The following is a 21,209-nucleotide window of genomic DNA, read 5'->3' as shown; positions in this document are numbered from 1 at the left end:
GAATCCTAAACCTAAACCTATACATAAACCTAACCTTAATTCTAAACCTAAAACTAATTTGAGCCCCAACCCTAATAATTAACCTAACACAAACCTGAAACCTGACCCTTACCCTAAAAATACACCTTACTCTTTACCTGGGCCTTACCATAAACCTAACATTACACCTAGCCATGAACCTAACCCTATAACTATCCCTATCCGTAACCCTAAACCTGACATTATCCCTATCCCTAAAACTTACCCTAACCCTAACACAAATCCTAGCCCTCAACCTAACCCAAAATCTCGCCTTAATTCTAACACAAACCTAACCCTAGATCTAAACGTAATTCTAATCATCGCCCTAGCCCTAAACCTAGACATAACACTAACCCTAAAACTGGCCCTAATTGTAACCCTAGTTCTTTTTTTTTTTAATTTTTTTATTGTTGGCTGTTCAAAACATTACATAGTTCTTGATATATCATATTTCACACTTTGATTCAAGTGGGTTATGAGCTCCCATTTTTACCCCATATACAGATTGCAGAATCACATCAGTTACACATCCATTGATTTACATATTGACATACTAGTGTCTGTTGTGTTCTGCTGCCTTTCTTATCCTCTACTATCCCCCCTCCCCTCCCCTCCCCTCCCCTCTTCTCTCTCTGCCCCCTCTACTGACATTCATTTGTCCCCCTTGTATTATTTTTCCCTTTCCCCTCACTTCCTCTTGTATGTACTTTTGTATAACTCTGAGGGTCTCCTTCCATTTCCATGCAATTTCCATTCTCTCTCCCTTTCCCTCCCACCTCTCATCCCTGTTTAATGTTAATCTTCTTCTCATGCTCTTCGACCCTACTCTGTTCTTAGTTACTCTCCTTATATCAAAGAAGACATTTGGCATTTGTTTTTTAGGGATTGGCTAGCTTCACTTAGCATAATCTGCTCTAATGCCATCCATTTCTCTGTAAATTCTATGATTTTGTCATTTTTTAACCCTAGTTCTTACATTAGCCGTAGCCCTAAAGCTAACATAAAACCTAGCCTAGACCTATTCCAAGCTCTAATCCTAGCTTTAACCCTAATCTTAAATCTAACCATAGCCATAAACCTAGCCCTAACACTAGTACTAACCCTATCCCTTAGCCTATGCCAAAGTATAACCCTAAATGTACCCTTGTCCTAAACTTAATTCTTAGCCGAAACTCAAAACCTAACTCCATTACTAGTCCTAACACTAATCCTCAATCTAGCTCTATCACTACCCCAAAACCTAACATTAACCCTGACCCTTATTCTGACCCTAACACTAACCATAAGTCTAATCCTGACCCTAACCCTAAACCGACCCCTAACATTGGCACTACCTGTATCCCTACAACTAAACTTTACAATAACACTAGACCTAGATCTACACTTAATCTATTATCTAGTAATAACTCTAGGCCTAGCCCTAAACAAAAACTTAGTCCTAGCCCTAATAATAACCCTGAACCTAACCCAAACACTAACCCTACCTCTAGACCAAACCCCAGTCCTAATGTTGGCCCTAACAATAAACCTAACCCTAAACCGAACACTGACCCTTACCCTAACACAAACCCTAGCTCTAAACCTTATCCTAACAAAACACATAACCCTAACACTAGACTTAGCCATATCACTAACCCTGAGACTAGCCATCACCATAGGCCAAAACCTACCTCTAACTCTATCCATTACCCTCCCCTAACCATAACCCTAATGCTAACCCTAGCCCTAACCCTCATACTGACTCTAACCCTAATCCTCGTCCTAGTCCAAACACTAGCTCAATCCCTAACATTTAAACTTAACCTCTCCCTAACCCTAACACATGGCCTAAACCTAAACCTAACCTAAACCCTAGCGCTAATACTAACCTTAACCCAATCCCTAACCCTAGCTCTAAACCTACATACTACCCTAACTCTAACCCTAAACTTAATGATAACCCTAGCACTAAACCTAGCTCTAAACCTACCCATTACCCTAACCCTAACCCTGATGATAACCCTAGCCCATTTCCTAAATCTAACTTAACCCTAACTGTAGACACAACCAGAAACCTAACCCTTGTCATAGAGCTAACCATTGCTCAAACCCTAACCATTACCCTAAACCTAACACTAAACCTATCCCTAACCATAACCTTAAGCCTAAACCCAACCCTAACCCTAAACCTAACACTAAACCTATCCCTAACCATAACCTTAAGCCTACACCTAACCCTAACCCTAAACCTAACACAACATCAAACCCTATCCAATACCCTAAACCTAATGATAAACCTAGCCCTAATCTTAACACTAAACTTGAACCTAACTATAACCTAGACCTATCCCTAAATCTAACCCTTGCCCTAGTGGTAACCATAGCTCAAACTCTAAACCATACCCTAAACCTAAACCCAACTCTAACCCTAGGCCTAAACCTAACTCTAGCCCTAATAATAACCATAACCCTAGCCCTAACTCTAGCCCTTACCCTAGGCAAAACCATAACCCTAAGGCTAACCCTAGGCCTAACCATCTCCTGTTTGCTAACTCTAACCCTATCAATTACCCTATACCTAACAAGAACCCTAAACCCAAACCTATCATTACTCTAACCAAACCCTAATGCTAATTCTAGTCTAAACCTAAATCCTAACCTAAACCAAACCTGAAACCAAATTATAACCCTGATAATAAGCCTAGCTCTAAACCTGAACCTTACCCTAAACCGAACCCTTACACTAGACCTAACCATAAATCTAACCCTCAATCTATGCCTAATGTAAGCCTAGACCTGACACTAGCCCCAGCCCTCATTCTTGCCATAAAAATAAAACATCCCTAGCCCTCATCCTAGCCCTAAACCTAGCCTTATTACTAAATCAATCCATAATTCTCTTTCTAACCAAAATTCTAACCTTTGACCTAGCCCTAAAACTAGCTTTAACCCCATCCCTTTCCCTAATCCTAACACTATCCCTAAGTCTAAACCTAAGCATAAACTAGGCCTAACCCTAAAACAAAAACTAGACCTAATTCTACCCCTAATTTAGCCCTAAACCTAACTCTAACTCTCGTCCTAGCCCTAGTTCTAGTTCTAACCCTATCCCTTATCATAATCCTATCACTTGCCTTTACATTAGCCCTAAACCTAGCTCTAGCCCTAATCCTATATCAAACCCTAACTCTAAATCTAACCCTAACCCTAAGCTAAACCTCTCACTAACACAAGCCGTAACACTAATGCTAGTCCTAAAACTAGCCCTAACCTAGCCCTAGCCCTACAAAACAACCTAGCCATAGTGCTAACCCTAACCTTTAACATAAACCAAACCCTAAACCTACACCTAGCCCTAAACCTAGCTCTAATTCGAGTCCTATTCCTAACCCTAAAACAAACCCTGAAACTGACTCTGACCCTAACACTAACCCTAGCTCTAAACATCACTCAAAACCTAAACCTAAACCTAACTCTAGACCTAGCCCGAACCCTAACCCTAAAACTAGTTCTAATCATAACCCTAGTTATTACATTGGCTGCAGCCCCAAACCTTGCCTAACCTAACCCAAAACATATCCGTAATCGGAGCCATAACACTACCTTTAACCCTAACCATAACCCGATTCTAGCCCTAACCCTTACACTAAACCTAACCCTAATCCTAACACTAAACCCTGACATAACCCAAAACCTAACCCTAAACCAACCTTAATCCTAACGATAAACCTAGACCTAACCTGAGCTGTAATCCTATCCATTACGCCAATCCTAATCCTAACCCTAGTGCTAACCCTAGGATAACCCTAAACCTATTTCTAACCCTAAACTTATACATTGCCCTAAACGAAACCTGAACTCTAAACCTAGTCATATCCATTAACCTATCCTAACCCTAATGATCTTAACCCTAAAACTATCTCTAACCATAACCCTAGATTTAACATTAGCCTTAGGCCTAATAAAATCCTAACCATAAAACAAACTCTAGCCATAATCCTAGCTCTAATCTTAGCCTTAATCCTAAACCTAACCCTAACCATAGACCCAAACCTAATTTTAACCCTCGCTCTAGTTCTAAGCTAGCTAATCATATCCATAACCATAACCCTAACTATGAACCTAGGCTCAGCCTTAATACTCACCCTAGCTCTAATTCTAGCTCTAATTAAGCCCTAATTCTAACCTTAAATCTAATCCTTACACTAACTCTAACTCTTGCCCTAGCCCTAGCCCTAGTTCTAACCCTATCCCTTATAATAACTCAAATCCTAGCCTTAACCCTAGCACTACCCTTCGCTGTAGCCCGAAACCTAGATCTAACCCTAACTCTAAAACTAACCCTAACCCTAAGCCTAAACCACACACTAACATTAGCTGTATCCCTAATGCTAATTTGAATACTAGCCCCAACCCAAGCCCTAGCTCTCAAGCAAAACCGAGCCATTTCACTGACCCTTACCCTTTACCTAAAGCAAATGCTAATCCCTAACCCTAGCCCTAATTCGAGCCCTAATCCCTAACAGCTAGCCCTAACCCTAGCCCTAATTCGTGTCCTAACCCTAACCCTAGAACTAATACTAACCCTGACTCTGAACTTAACAATAACCCTAGCTCTACTAACCCTAAACCTAATCCTCACACTAGACCTCGCCCTAAACCTAACACTAAAACTAGCCCTAATTGTAATGCCAGTTCTTAAATTAGCCATAGTCCTAAACCTAACACAAAACCAAGTCCTAATCCAAGGCCTAACCCTAGTTTTAACCCTAATCCTAACCATGGCTCTAACCCTAACCCTATCCCTAGTCCTAATCCTATTTCTAACTCTATTTCTTACACTTAGTCAAACCCTCACCCTATTGCTACCCTAGTCCTAAACCTAATTCTAGCTCTAAATTTAACCCAAACCCTAACTCTAACCCTGACCCTTATTCTGACCCTAACACTAAACCTAGGTTCAAACCTGACTCTAACCCTTATCCGAAAAATAACTCTAGCCCTACAATTAACCCTAAACCTAAACATAACAATAACACTATCCCTAGGCCTAAACCTAAACCTAAATATAGCCATAACCCCAGCCTTAGCCCTAACAATAACCCTTAACTTAAACCAAACACTAACTCTACCCCTAGACCTAACCCTAGTCCTCATTCTGGACCTAACCCTAAACCTAAACCTAACCTGAACCCTGACATTTACCCTAACAAAAACCCTAGCTCTAAACCTTATTCTATGTCAAAAACTAACTGTATAGATGAATGGATTAAAAAAATGTGGCATTTATACACCATGGAGTATTACGCAGCACTAAAAAATGACAAAATCATGGAATTTGCAGGGAAATGGATGGCACTAGAGCAGATTGTGCTTAGTGAATCTAGCCATTCCCTAAAAAAACAAATACCGAATGTCTTCTTTGATATAATGAGAGCAACTAAGAACAGAGCAGGGAGGAAGAGCAGGAAGAAAAGATTAACATTAAACAGATACATGAGGTGGGAAGGAAAGGGAGAGAAAAGGGAAATTGCATAGTAATGGAGGGAGACCCTCATTGTTATACAAAATTACATATAAGAGGTTGTGAGGGGAATGGGAAAATAAACAAGGAGAGAAATGAATTACAGTAGATGGGGTAGAGAGAGAAGATGGGAGTGGAGGGGAGGGGGGATAGTAGAGGATAGGAAAGGTAGAAGAATACAACAGTTACTAATAGGGCATTATGTAAAAATGTGGATGTGTAACCGATGTGATTCCGCAATCTGTATTTGGGGTAAAATTGGGAGTTCATAACCAACTTGAATCTAATGTATGAAATATGATACATCAAGAGTTTTGTAATGTTTTGAACAACCAATAAAAAAATAAAAATAAAAATAAAAAAACTAAATCTAACAGTAGATGAACTCTAAATATAGCCATAACCATTACTCTAGCTCTTACATTACCCATATACCTAACAGTAGCCCTTAACCTCACACAAAACCCAGCCTGAATTACAGCCATGAACCTAACCCTAAGCATAATTCTAAACCTAAACTTAGCCCTAACCCTAACCCTAACCCTCGTTCTAGCCCTAACCCTAGCTCAAACACTAAACCTTACCATAAAATAACCCTAGCCCAAACCCTAAACCTCACCCTAATCCTAACTCTAACCATAGCCCAAACCCTAGCTCTAATTCTATCCATTATACTAACAATAACACTAAAAGTAATGCTACCCTAGCGCTTAACCTAACCATAAATCTACCATAGCTCAGACTGTAAACCTAACCCATAACCTAGACATAAAACTAGCTCAATCCCTAACCCTTACACTTAATCTAACCATAACACTAACCCAAGGTCAAACCCTAAACCTAAACCCAGCCCTAATCCTAACCTGAACCCAAGCCCTAAACCTAGCTTGAACCCTATCCATTACTCTAACCCTAAACTTAACCCTAATGATAACACTAGACCCAAAGCTAAACCTACCCTAAACATAAACCTAACCCTAGAACTAACAGTGAACCTAACCTAACCCTAACCCTAAACCTAAGCTAGCTCAAATGCTAACCCTAATCCTAAACCTAACGCTAACCTAAACCTAAAACTATCTTTAAACTGACATCTATACGTATTACCCTTGCCCTAACCGTTACACTAACGATGACCATAATCCTAGACCAAACCATAAATTAATCTTAGCCATAGCAAAATTTCTAGCTCAAACCCTAAACCGTACCCTAAACCAAATTCTAAGTGTAACCCTCGCCCTAAACCTGACACTAACGCTAACTCTAGCACTAATCCTAACCATTATCCAAGCCCTAACCCTAGGTCTAAACCTATAAATTACACTAATGATAACTATAACCCTAATGCTAACCCTAGGACTAAACCTAAACCTATCACAAACCCTAACGATATCCATTACCTTAAACCGAACCCAACCCTAAACCTAACACTATCCATTACCCTAACCCTAATTCTAACCTTAATGCTAATTTGAGCCTTAACAATAAAACTTAACCTAACCCAAACCCAAAGTCTGACCCTGACCCTAATAATACCCCAGATCTTAATCTGACCCTTTCACTAAACATAACACTTTAATTTGACCTTGCCATAAACCTAATCCTAAAAATATCACTAACTATAAACCTAGACCTGACATTAGGCCTAGCCCTAATTGATGCCCTAAACCTAGAAAAAAACCTAACCCTAATCCTAGCCTTAAATCTAGCCTTAATCCTAAACCTAACCATAACCCTAGCCCTAGCCCTAAAGCTAATCATAAAACTAGCCCTAACCCTAATCATAGCACTAAAACAAAAATGAGCAACAGGCCTAACACTAACCTTAACTTAAACCAAAACCTAGAACTACACATAGATCTAACCCTAACCCTAACTCAAGTCCTAATCATAATCTTAAAATTAACCCTTTACCTGACTTATATCCTGACACTCATCTAGTTCAAAACACCACCATAAATCTAAACCTACCGTAATACTATCCCTAGACTTAACCCTAAACCTAGTCATAACCCTAGCTCAAAATCTAAACTTTATGCTAAGCATAACCCTAAACCTAACCCTAAACCTAGTTCTAACACTAACTCTAAACCTAACTCAAGGCATATTCCTAACCATAACTCTAGTTCTAACCCTATCAGTTACCCTAACCATAACCCTTACTCTAATACTAACCCTAAGCCTAACCCTAGCCCTATCTCTAATGGTAACCGTATCAATTACCCTAAACCAAACCTGAACCTTAAAACAAACCCTAACTAACTATACTCTAACCCTAACACTAATGCTAATTTGAGCTGTAAACCTAAATCCTTACCTAAGCCAAATCCTAATTCTAATAATTCCCTGAGCTCTAAACCTGACCCTTACCCTAAACCTAACCCTTACACTACACGTAGCCATAAGCCTAACCCTAAAAATATCTTTAACCATAACCCTAGCCTGATATTAGTCCTAGCACTAATCCTAGCCCTGAATCTAAAATGAACACTATCCCTCATCCTAGTCCTAAACCTAGCCTTAATCAAAACCCTAACTCCAACCCTAGCCCTAACCCTAACTCTAACCCTCACCCTACGTCTAAACCTAGCTATAACACCACTGTTTATCCTAAACTTAAACCTAACCCTAACACTTTCACTAGGCCTTAGCTAAACACTAACCCCAGCCCTAATCCTAGCCCTAATTTAACCCTACCCCAAAACCTAAATCTAATTTTAGCCCTATCACTAATTCTAACTCTCACACTAGCCCTAACCCTAAGGCTAATCCTAAAACTAGCCCTAACCCTAGCCCTAGCCCTAAAATGAAACTGAACGATAGCCCTAACCCTAAACCTTAACCTAAAGCAAACCATTATCTTAACCCTAGCCCTATTTGGAGTTTTAATCCAAACACTAAAACTAACCCTGACCCTAACTCTGACCATAACACTAAACCTAGCTCTAAACATATCCCTAATCCTTAACCTAAACATAAGACTAGACATAGCCCTATCTCTAGCACCAAATTTAGCCCTAAACATAACCCTGGTACATACATTAGCCATAACCCTAACTATAGCACTAACTTAACACAAAACCTAGCCCTAATCCGAGCCGTAACACAAGTTGAACCCTAATCCTAACCCTAACCTATCCCTAATCATAAACATAACCGTAGCCCTAACCCTAGCTCTAACCCTATCCATTGCCATAAACAGGACCCTAACTCTAATGCTAAACCTAGTCTTAAACCTAACCCTATCCCTAATCCTAACCCATTCCATTACCCTAACCAAAACCTAGACTCTAAACATCACCCTATCATTAACCTAACACTAACCCTAATGCTAATTTGAGCCCTAACTTTAAAACGTAACCTATCCCAAACCCTAACCAAGACCCTGAATGTAAAAACAGTTCTAGCTCTAAATCTGACACTAACACTAAAACTAACCCTTACACTACATGCAGACATAAACCTAACACTAAAATTATCTTTAACCATAATCCAAGACCTGATATTAGCCCTAGCCCTAATCCTAGCCCTAAACCTAAAACAAATCCTAGCACTCATCCTAGCCCTAAACCTAGCCATAATCATAACCCTATCCTTAACCATAGCCCTAATCTAATTCTAACCCTCACCCTCCAAATAATTCTAGTTATAACACCACCCATTCCCTAAACTTAATCCTAACCTTAACCCTAACACTAGAACTAAGCTGAACACTAAACCTAGTCCTAATCCTAGCCCTACTTTTACCCTATCCCTAATTCTAACACTAACCATAGCCCTAAGACTAACTCTACCTCTCACACTAGCCCTATTCGTAGTTCTAACCATATCCCTTAACATAACCCTAACCATAACCCTAAATATAGCCATAAACCTAGCCATAACACTTGCCTAATTCTTATTTCTAGACCTAACCCTAGATCTAACTCTAACTCTAACAACACTAACCCTAAGCCTAAGCCTAACATTAATACTAGCACTAACCCTAACACTAATCATGAAACTAGCCCTAACCCTAACTCTAGCAGTAAAACAAAACCGAGTAATAGCCCTAACACTAAACCTTAACTTAAACCAAATCCTAATACTACACCTAGACATAACCCTAGCCCTAATTCGAGTCCTAACCTTAACCTGAATACTAACCCTGACTCTGACTCATATCCTAACACCCACCCTAGGTCTAAACACCGCCCAAGCCTTAAACCAAACCCTTACAGTAATCCTAGCCTTATTTGGAATCCTAACCCTAATTCTAAAACTAACTCTGACCCTGACTATTAACCTAACACTAACACTCGCTCTAAATGTCACCCTAACCTTAAACCTAATCCTAACACTAGAGATTTAACCCCTAACCATAACCCCAAAATTCACCCTAATTGTAACCCTAGTTCTTACATTAGCAATTGCCTAGCCATAAACCTAACACAAAATGAGCTGTAATCCGAGCCCTAAACCTAGCTTTAACCTAAACCTTGCCCTATTCCAAGCCCTAACCCTAGCTCTAACCCTCTCCCTTAACTTAAGCCAAAACCTAACCCTAATGCTAACCCTAATCCTTAACCTAACACAAACCCTAACCCTATTGCTAGTCCTAACACTAGCACTCATTCTAGCTCTAACAATAACCCAAATACTAAACCTAACCCTGACCCTTATTCTGACCCTAAAAATAATCGTAGGTCTAAACCTGAACCTAACCCTAAAATGAACACTAACAGTAGCCCTTCCGGTAACCTTATACCTAAACCTAACCCTAACACTAGCCCTAGACCTAAACCTAATCATAAATCTAGCCATAAGTCGAACCCTAGACCTAATGAAAAACCTAGACATAGCCCTAACAATAACCTTAGCCTACGCCAAACAAAATCTTCCCCTAGACCTAATTCTGGCTTTAATTCTAACCATAACACTAACCTGACCCTGACACTAACAGTAACCCTAGCTCTAAACACTACCCCAACCCTAAACCTAACCCTAAAACTATAACTAGCCCTAACATTAACCCTAAAAATAGCCTGAATCATAACAAGTTCTTACATAAGCTGTAGCCCTAACCTATTGCAAAACCTAGCCCTAATCCAAGGTCTACCCTAGCTTTAACCCTAAGGCTAATCCTAACCCTAACCATAGCCCTAACCCTAAGCTTAAGCCTAAGCCTAGACCTAATCCTTAGCATAACCCTAGCCCTAACCCTAGCTCGAACATATCCATTACTCTAATGATAACCCTACCCCTTATGCTAATCCAAGGCCAAGCCCTAATCCTATACCTAACCTTAACCCTATAAATTACCCTACACTTAACCTGAACCCTAAATCTAAAACTATCATTACACTATCCTTAACAATAATGCTAATTCGAGCCCTAAACCTAAACCTTAACCTAACAAAAACCCTAAATCTGACCCTAAGCTTAATAATACCCTAGCACTAAACTTGACCCTAACCATAAACCTAACCCTTAAAATAGACGTAGCTACAAACCTAACCCTAAATATTTCCTAACTGTAACTCTAGACCTGACTTTTGCCCTAGCTCTAATCCTACTCCTACCCCTAACACAAATATTAGCCCACATACTAGACATAAATTTCACCTTAATCATAAACCTAACACTTACCCTAATTATAACCCTCACACTAGCCATAAAACTAGCTGTAATCCCAACCCTTACCCTCAACCTAACCCTAACCCTAAGCCTAACATTAAACCTAGCCCTAACCCTAGGCCTAAACCTAACACTAACCCTTGCCCTAAGACTAACTCTAACTCTCGCCTTAGCCCTATAGCGAGTTCTAAACCAATCCCTTACCATCACCCTAGACCTAGCCCTAAACTTATCCCTAACCCTAGCCCCATTCTTCACCCTAGCTCAAACTCTAGATCTAAACCTAACTCTAAATCTAACCCTAAACCTAAGCCTAAACCTCATACTAACACTAGCCCTAACCTTAAAACTCATCCTAAATCTAGCCCTAACCCACCCCTAGCCCTAAAACAAAACCAAGTCATAGCCCTGATCCTAACCCTTAACCTAAACCAAACCCTAACCTTACACCTAGTCCTACACCTATCTCTAATTCCAGGCTTAAACCTAACCTGAAAAGTAATATAGACACTGACTCTGACCCTAGCACTAAATCTAGCTCGAAATATTGTCATAACCATAAACCTAACCCTAACACTACACGTAGCCCTAACCCTAACCCTATAACTAGTGCTAATCATAACCCTACTTCGTACATTACCCATAGCCTTAACCCTAGCCCTAACCTAACTCAAAACCTAGCCTTAATCCGAGTCCTAAATCTAGCTTTAACCCTAAACTTAAACCTAACCCTAACCTAAAAAAAAAGCCCTAATCACATACATATCCCTAGCACTTATCTTAGGTCTAACCCTATCCTTTACCCTAATGATAACCGTAACCCTTATGCTAAACATTAGGCATAACCTTAACCCTATACATTACACTAAATCACATCTAAACCCTAAACCTAACTCTGTCCTTAACCCTCACCCTAAATCTAATGCTAATTCAAGCCCTAAACCTTACCTCTAACATAAACCAACCCTAAACACTTGCATCTGACCCTAATAATAACCCTATCTCTAAAAATAACCTATACCCTAAAACTAACCCTTACACTGGACCAAGACATAAATCTAACACTAAATCTATCCCGAAATGCAACCCTAGACCTGGCTTTAGCCCTAGCCCTGATACTAGCCTTGACCTAACACAAACACTAGCCTTTATTCTAGCCTTAAGACTAGTCTTAATCATAACCCTAACCTTAAACCTAACCCTAATACTAACCTTCACCCTACCCCAAAACTTACCTATAACCCACTCCCTTAACCTACATATAACTCTAACTCTAATCCTAACCTGAGGACTAAGCCTAAAACTAAACCTAGCCCTATCCCTAAACAAAACCCTAGCACTAGCCCTACGACTAACTCTAACACTCACACTAGCCTATCACTAGTTATAACCCTATCCCTTACCATAACCCTAACCCTAACCCTAAACCTAGTCCTAACCCCTGCCCTACCCTTAGTCCTAGCCCTAACCATAGATCAAATCCTAACTCTAAATCTAACCATACCCTGAAGCCTAAGCCTAACCATTATAAATACATTTATATTTAGATTCTATATGTACAGACGTGGGCTTCAAGTATTATTCAGAATATAGTCATTAGTTTCATAAAAGGCATACTATTTCTGGTGGTGTATAGAAAATTGATGGTCAGGGTTAGGATGCTATGTTAAGGCGGAAAGGAGTGAGGGTATGAGATTAATCTATCTTAGTAAATTGGAGGAGAACTATAATGAATAGACAGGGGTAATTTATGGAAGAATGTATAAATTCAAATTCCTTATCAGTGTTCATAAAATTACCCTATGTATAAATAGTAAAATTTTGGAGGTTGAAGGTGGGATAGAGGTAGGAAGAAAAAAGAAGAAAATAAACAAGAAAGAAACTGAGGGAGAATGAAAATAATAAAAAAATAAAAGGGGGTGAGGTCGGCCTATGCATTCCTCTATATTAAACAATTCTGGTGAATCAGTTCTTAAATTCCAATTTCATGCAAAGTTCTTGGTTTCACGTATGTTGAGATTGTGAGGGCCAGAGGGGGAAGGGTAGAGGAGAGTAGATGAGAAGAGCGAGAATAGAAAAGTCTCTCAGAACTCTGTTTTCTTCCAGTAGGTGGAGTTGTCTATTCCTAGCTTGAGTCTCTGTGCTAATGGTGGTGGAGGTAGTCAGTTTGAGAGGGCTTGAGCTTCTACCTGGAGCCTCCCTACTCTTAGTCTCTGAGTTGGAAACCAGGTACATGTACAGTTGCTGTTCTGCATTGATTGCTATGCCCCCCCCCCAAAAAAAAAAAAAAAAAAGAAAGCTTGTGAGAAAAATCTTGAGTTATCACAGCTGGAGGTAGGTGAGTTGGAACCTGGGTACCTGAGCAGCCGCAGAACTGAGCTGGTAGTCATGGTCACTGATAGATGGTGAGTAAGGTTTTCCAAGATGCATTCCATCTGTTACCTGTGTATGGTGTTGGTGAGGTGGGTGGTTCTGGGGTGACCTTTGGCCATGTACAGAGCTTGGCCTGGTGACCCACAAGCAAAGCCTCTGTGTTCTGTGTTACCTGTCCTCTGCGCTGAGAGCGCCTGCTCAGCCGAATTTTCTGTCTTAGTCAAGGGCGAAACGGCAGCCAAGACTTCCCTCTGCGCCAAAAGCTCACACATGGCTGAGACTTCCATCTGAGCTGAGAACACATGCGCAGCCGAGACTTCTGCCTGTGCAGAGAGCTCATAGGCGGCTGAGACTTCTGACTTCCCACTGAGCCAAGAGCAACCACACAGCTGAGCCTTCCATCTGCACAGAGAGCTCCAGCCTGGTCCTAGTTTTCTTCAAATTTCTATGATATTGGGCAAGGCAAGTGTGAGGGTTAGGGTTAGGGCTAACGTTAGGATTAGGCTTACAGCTAGTTTTAGTGCTACATTTAGGGCTAAGTTTTGGGAGAAGGTTTATGTTTAGTGTTAGGACTATGGGTAATGTAAGAACTAGGATTATGGTTATGGCTAGTTTTAAGGTTAGGGTTATGGATAGGACTAGTGTTAGGGAAGGTTTGGGTTAGTATAAGTTTACAGCTAGGGTTTGTGTTAGGGTAAGCATCTGTGTTCAGGTTAGCATTGGATTTTTGGTTAGGAACACAATTTTACTAGGGTTAGTTCTAGGGATATTGTTAGTCATTGTGTTAGACTAATGGTTATTGTTAGTTCTGGAGCTAGGATTTTGTTTAGGGCTATGGATACAGTTATGGCTATATTTAGGATTAAGTTTAGCTCTAGTGTTAATGTTACAGTTAGGTTTAGGTATAGGTTTTCCCACAGGGCTAGTGTTAGTGTTTGGTTTAGGGTTAGGGTCAGGCTTAGACATTGGTTAGTGTTAGGGTCAGAATAAGGATCGGTGCTAAGCTTAGTTTTTGGATTAGGGTTAGAGATAGAATGAGTCCTAGGGTTAGGACTAGTAATAGAATTAGGGTTTGGGGTAGGGTAAGGATTAGGGTTAGGACTAGGGTAGCATTAGGGTGAGGGTTGGCATAGGATAAGGGATAGGGTTAGAGCTAGGGTTAGGGTTAGGGTTAGTGGTAGCATTAGGGTTAAAGCTAGGGTTAGGGTTCAGATTAAGGCTAGGTTTGGTGTTAGGGTTAGGGCTATTGCTAATATAAGTCCTGGCATTACGATTAGGGCTAGTTTTAGGATTAGGTTTAGGGCTAGGTTTAGTGTTCGGGTTAGGTTTAGGGTTAGGGTGATGTTTAGAACTAAGGTTAGTTTTATGATCAGAGTCAGGGTTATTATTAGATGTATGGTTAGGTTTAGGACTCAAATTAGGGCTAGGGAAAGGGGTAGGCATAGTGTTAGGGTTTGGTTTAGGTTAAGGTTTAGGATTAGAACAGTAGTTCAGTTTTTCTTGAATTCTATAGCTATGGTGAGGGATATTTTTCAAATTAGCATTAGCATTAGGGCTAGTGTTAGGGTGAAATTTAGGTTTTAGGTTAGGGTTATATTCAGAGTGAGGGTTAGATATAGGTTTAGGGCTAGGGCTAAGTTTGGGGCTAGGGTTAGGGCTAGGCTTTTGATCATGGTAAGAGATAATGTTAGAACTAGGGATAGGGCTAGGGCAAGACTTACAGTTAGTCTTAGGTTTAGGGATATGATTAGATTTAGTGTTAGGGCTAAATTAGGTCTAGTATTAGAGCTAGGTTTAGTACTAGGCCTTGGTTTAGGGCTAGGGTTAAAATTACGGTTCGGGTACAGTATAATATTATATCTAGGTTAAGGCCTAGGGTGAGGGTTCACTTTAGGGTTAGTCCTAGTGATAGGGTTAGGTTTCGGATTAAGGCTAGGTTTAGGGCCAGGATTAGGGCTTTTTTTTAGCAAAAGGGCTAACACTAGGCCTAGGGCTAATGTTAGGACTAGGGTTACGTTTAGGGATAGTTTCAGGGTTAGGTTTATGGCTATGTATAGTGTAAGTTTTAGGTTGAAGGTTAGGGTCGCTTTTGGAGATAGGGGTATTATTAGGGTCAGGATAACGGTTAGGGTTTTTTTAGGTTAAGGTTTAGGGTTAGGGCTCAAATTAGGTTAGATTATATTTAGGTTTAGGATAATGGATATGGTTAGGTTTAGGGTTCAGGTTAGGTTTATGGAAATGAATAGGGTTAGGGTTATGGATAGAGTTAGGGTTATCGTAGGATTAGTATTAGGGTTAGGGTTAGGGTTAAGGTAATAGATAGGATTAGAACTAGAATTAGGGCTAGGGTTATGGTTAGGATTAAGGCTATGGTTAGAATTAGGTTTAGAGTTAAGTTGGTTTAAAGCTAGTTTTATGGTTAGGGTTAAGGCTAGGTTTTAGATTAAGTTAGGATTAGGGTAGGGCTATGGGTAATATAAGAACTAGGGTTATGATTAGGGCTTGTTTTAGGTTTAGGGTTAGGGCTAGGTCTACTGTTAGGTTTAGGTTATGATTACAGTGATGATTTGAAATAGGGTTAGTGTTAGGGTCAGAGTCAAGGTCAGTGTTAGTTTTAGGGATAGGGATAACACTAGAAATAAGGCTAGAGTTATGGGTAGGTGTAGGGTTATGTTTTGTGTTAGGGTTAGGGAAAAAATAGGATAGGTCTAATGTCAGGTCTGAGGTTACATTTAGCTTAGTGTTAGGATTAGGGTTAGGGCTCAGTTTTGTTTTAGAGCTACAGCTAGGTTTAGAACTAGTTTTAGGATTAGCGATAGTGTTAGGACTAGTGGTAGGGTGAGGTTCAGGCTGAGGTTTAGGGTTATATTTAGAGTTATGTATAGATCTAGGATTAGGACTTGGGCTAGGTTTAGGGGTTAGGTTAGTGCTAGTGTTAGGGTTATGGTAACAGATAGAGTTAGTACTAGAAATAGGTCTAGGGCAAGAGTTAGAGTTAGTCTAAGGGGTGGGGTTAGAGTTAGGGTCACGATTAGCACTAAATTAGGGCTAGGATTACAGCTAGGGTTAGGGTTAGGGTTCGCATTAGTGTTACTGTTGGATTAGGGTTAGGGTTAGGGTTAGGGGAAGGGATGTGGTTATACCTAGGTTCAGAACTAGAGCAAGAGTTGAAATTAGGGATTGGAATAGGGTTAGGGTTCAGGTTAGGATTAAGGCTAGGTTTAGGACTCAGATGAGGTCTTGGGTTTGTGTTAGGTTTAGGGCGAGAATTAGGTCTATGTCTAATATCAGTCCGGGTTACGCTTAGGGATAGTGTTAAGGTTAGGTTTATGGCTAGGTCTATTGTAAGAGTTAGGTTTCAGGAAAGTCCGGTTTAAAGCTAGGTGTATTGTTAGGGTAAGTGAATTGTTTAGGGTTTGGTTTAGGCTATGGATTAGGTTTAGGGCTTGATTTAGCATTAGGGTAAGTGATTGGGTTAGAGTAATTAATAAGGTTAGGTTTAGTGTTCAGGTTAGTTTGAGGAAATGGATAGGTTTAGTGTTAGAGATAGGTTTAGAGTTAGGCCTGGGGTTAGCATTTGGAATAGGCTTATGTTTAGGGTAATGGATAGGTTTAGGGATAGGGTTACGGTTAGGATTAGGGTTAGGGTTAGGGTTAGGGTTAAGCCTAGGTTTAGTGTTAGTGCTAGGTTTAGGGTAAGCATTAGGGTTTGAGCTATGTTTAGGGCTAGGGCAATGGTTAGGCTTAGTGTGACATCTAGGTTAGGTTTAGGGTTAAGTTTAGAGCTAGGTTTAGCATTAGGGTTAGGGTTATGTTTAGGGTAATGGATAGAGCTAGAACTAGGGTTTGGCCTTGTTTATGGTTAGGATTAGGACTTGGGTTAGGTCTAGATTTATATTTGGGCAAGGTTAGTGTTTGAGCTAGGGTTAGGGTTAAGGCAAGTGTTAGGGTTAGGGTTAGGTCTAGTGTTAGGGTTAGGTTTATGCTTAGAGCTAGGTTTTGTGTGATGTTTGTGGCTAACCTTAGGGCTTATGTAATGTAAGACCTAGAGTTAGGGTTATTGCTAGGTGTATTGTTTGGGTTATGGCTAGATTTTCGGCTAGCATAAAATTTATTGCTAGGTTTTGTTTTACAGAAAGAGACAGTGTTTGGGTTAGGGTTATGGCCAGAATTAGGACTAGGTTTATGTCTACAGGTAGAGGTAGTGTTTGGGTTAGGTTAAGGGTTACTGTGAGGGCTAAGGCTAGGTTTTCGTTTAGGTCTAGAGCTAGAGTTATGGCTAGATATAGGATTAGGTTTTAGTCCAGGTCGAGTGTTAGGGTTAGGTTTAGGTATAGGGTTACCCATAGGTCTAGTATTAGGGTTCAGTTTAGGGTTATGGTCAGGTTTAATCCTAGGATTAGAGTTAGGGTCAGATTAAGGGTCAGAGTTGGGTTTAGGATTTGGGTTAAGGTTAGAGTTAGAATGAGGGATAGGTTTAGGACTAGTAATAGTGTTATGGTTTGGGGTAGGCTTAGGATTAGGGTTAGGACGGGGGTAGCATTAGGGTGAAGGTTTTGCTTAGGGTAAGGAATAGGGTTAGAGCTAGGGTTAGGTATAGGTCTAGGTTTTGTTTAGGGTTAGGTTTAAAGCTAGGTTTAGGTCTCAGATTAGAGCTAGCTTTAATGTGAGCACAGGGCTATGGCTAACGTAAGAACTGGTGTTACGATTAGGGCTAGTTTTAGGGTTAGGCGTAGGGCTAGGTCTAGTGTTCAGGTTAAGTTTAGTGTTAGTGTGATGTTTAGAGCTAGGGTTATTTTTAGGGTCTGAGTCAGGGTCAGAGTATGTTCTAGAGTTAGGGTTAGTACTCAAATTAGGGCTGGGGTTAGGGCTAGGTATAAGCTTAGGTTTTAGTTTAGGTTAAGAATTAGCATTAAGCCTATGACACGGTTTTGTTTGAGTGCTAGGTGTAGGGTTAGGCCTGTTTTCCCATTAGCATTAGGGTTACGGCTAGTGTTAGGGTGAGGTTTAACTAAAGATTAGGGTATGGTTGAGGTTAGGGTTAGGTCTAGGTATAGGGCTAGGGCAAAAATAGGAATGGGTTTGGGTTAGGTTTAGGTCTAGGGTTTGTGTTATGGTAAGGGATATATTTAGAACTAGAGTTAGTGCTAGGGTGAGAGTTAGGGTTAGGTTTACAGTTAGGGTTAGGTTTAGGACTAAATTTGTGCTAAGATTAGCACTAGGTTTAGTGTTAGGTCTAGGCCTACGTTTAGGGTTAGGATTAGTGTAAGGTATGATGTTATACCTGGGTTTAGGGTGAGGTACAAAATAGGGTTAGGGCTAGGGTAATGGTTAGGGTTAGTATGAAGGCTAGGTTTAGGGCTAGAATTAGGGCTAGGTTTAGGGCTAGGATTAGGGTTCAGTTTTGTGTTAGGGATAGAGTAAGAATTAGTGCTAGGGCTAATGTCAGGTCTAGGTTTATGGTTAGGGTTAGTTTTAGGTTAGATTTATGGCTAGTTCTTTTGTAAGGTTTAGGTTGAGGGTTAGGGTCAGGTATAGAGCAGGGTTATTATTAGGGTCACTGTCATGATTAAGGTTTGAGTTAGGTTAAGTTTTATGATCAGGGCTTTCATTAGCGTTAGGATTAGTATTAAGGTTAGGGTAATGTTTATGGTTAGGTTTAGGTTTCAGGTTAGGTTTAGGGTAATGGACAAAGTTAGGGTTAGAGATAGGATTAGGGTTATCCTAAAATTAGCATTAGGGTTGGGGTTAGGGTTAGGGTAATGGATAGGTTTTAGAGCTAGGGTTAGGGCTAGGATTATGGTTAGGATTAATGCTAGGTTTAGGTTTAGGGTTAGGACAAATTTTAGTGTTAGGGTTAGGTTTAGGGTAATTTTTAGGGCTCTGGTTAGGGTTAGGATTAAAACAGGTGTAGAGCTCAGATTAGTGCTAGGTTTTGAGTTAGGTTAGGTCTAGGATTAGGGCTACAACTAACGGAAGAACTAGGGTTGTGTTAAGGCTACTTTTAGGGTTAGGGGTACGTGTAGTTTTAGGGTTAGGTATAATTTTAGGGTGATCTGAGAGCTATAGTTAGTGTTAGGGTCAGAATCAGGGTCAAGGTTAGGTTTTGGTTTAGATTAAGTTTTAGAGTTAGGGCTATAGCCCGATTTTTTAAGGCTAGGACTAGGTTAGAGCTAGTATTAGGATTAGAGTTAATGTTAGGGCTAGATTTAGTTTGTGGTTTAGGTTTAGGGTTGGGGTTAGTTTTAGAGTTATGGTTAGATCTAAGGTTAGTGGTAGGGCTAGGTATAGTGCTAAAGGTAGAGCAAGTGTTGGGTTATGGTAAGGGATAGGTTTAGAACTAGGAATAGGGCTAGGCAATAGTTAGAGTTAGTATTAGTGCTAGTGTTAGGATTAGGGTTAGGGCTAAATTAGGTCTGGGATCAGGTCTAGGATTAGTGTAGGGTTAAATCTAGGGTTAGAGATAGGGTTAGAATTAGGGGAAGGGTTGGGGTTATATCTAGGTTCAGATATAGGGCGACGGATAAAATCAGGGATAGGGCTAGAGTTAGGGTTCGGGTTAGGATCAAGAGTAGGTTTAGGGCTAGAATGAAGTCTAGCATTTGTGTTAGGGTTATGGCATGTTTAGGGCTAGGGTTATGGTTAGGGATAGGTCTAGGGTAAGGTTTATGGCTAGGTCTATATTCAGAATTAGGTTTAGGGTAAGGTTCAGGTTTAGACCTAGGGGTATTATAATGGTCAGGTCAGGTTTTGGGTTTGGATAAGATTGAGGTTTAGGGTTAGCATTCAAATTAATATTAGGTTTAGAGTTAGGGTTAGTGTAAGGGATAGTGTTAGGTTTTGTCTTCAGATTAGGTTTAGGGTTCATGTAAGGTTTAGGTTAATGAGTAGGGTTAGGGTTAGGCCTAGGGTTAGCATTACGTTTATGCTTATTATTTGGGTAATTGATCGATTTAGAGCTATGGTTAGGGCTAGATTATGCTTAGGATTAGGGCTTTGTTTAGGGTTAAGGTTATGGTTAAGGGTGAGGTTAGGTTTAGGGTTAAGATTAGGATATTGGTTAGGGTTTAAGCTAGGAGTAATGCTAAGGCTAGAGTTAGGTTTAGGTTTAGGTTAAGGGTTAGGGCTAGTATTAGGGTTAGGGCTAGGGTTATGGTTAGTGTTAGGCTTTTTTTTTTTTCTTACCATTAGGTTAAGGGTAAGGTTCACGGATTTAGTAAGTGTTAGGGCTAGGTTGAGGTTTCAGGTTAGAATCAGAGCTAGGGATAAAGGTAGATTTAAAGTTATTAAAGCTAGGGTTAGCATTAGGTTTAGGTTAGGGTAATGGATAAAGATAGAGCTAGGGTTTGGGCTATGGTTATGGTTAGGATTAGGGCTAAGATTAGGGTTAAGGTTTGGACTAGTGTTTGTTTACCGTAAGGATTAGACTTTGAGATAGAGTTAGGACAAGGGCTAAGTTTTGGGTTATGTTCAGCGTTAGGTCTAGGAATAAGATTATGGTAGGTTTAGGGTTAGGGTTAGGGTTAGCTCTACGTTTATCATTAGGATTAGGATAAGGGTTAGGGTAATGGATTTGGTTAGATGTAAGTTTAGGTTTAGGTTTAGGGTTAGATTTAGTTTTAGGGTTAAGGTTAAGGCATGGTTAAAATTAGGTTTCTACTACAGGATAGGGTTTGTGCTAGAGTTAGGGATATGG

Source organism: Marmota flaviventris, chromosome 3 (genome assembly GCF_047511675.1).
Source record: "Marmota flaviventris isolate mMarFla1 chromosome 3, mMarFla1.hap1, whole genome shotgun sequence".
Classification (NCBI taxonomy): domain Eukaryota; kingdom Metazoa; phylum Chordata; class Mammalia; order Rodentia; family Sciuridae; genus Marmota; species Marmota flaviventris.
This window is presented reverse-complemented; position numbering follows the sequence as displayed.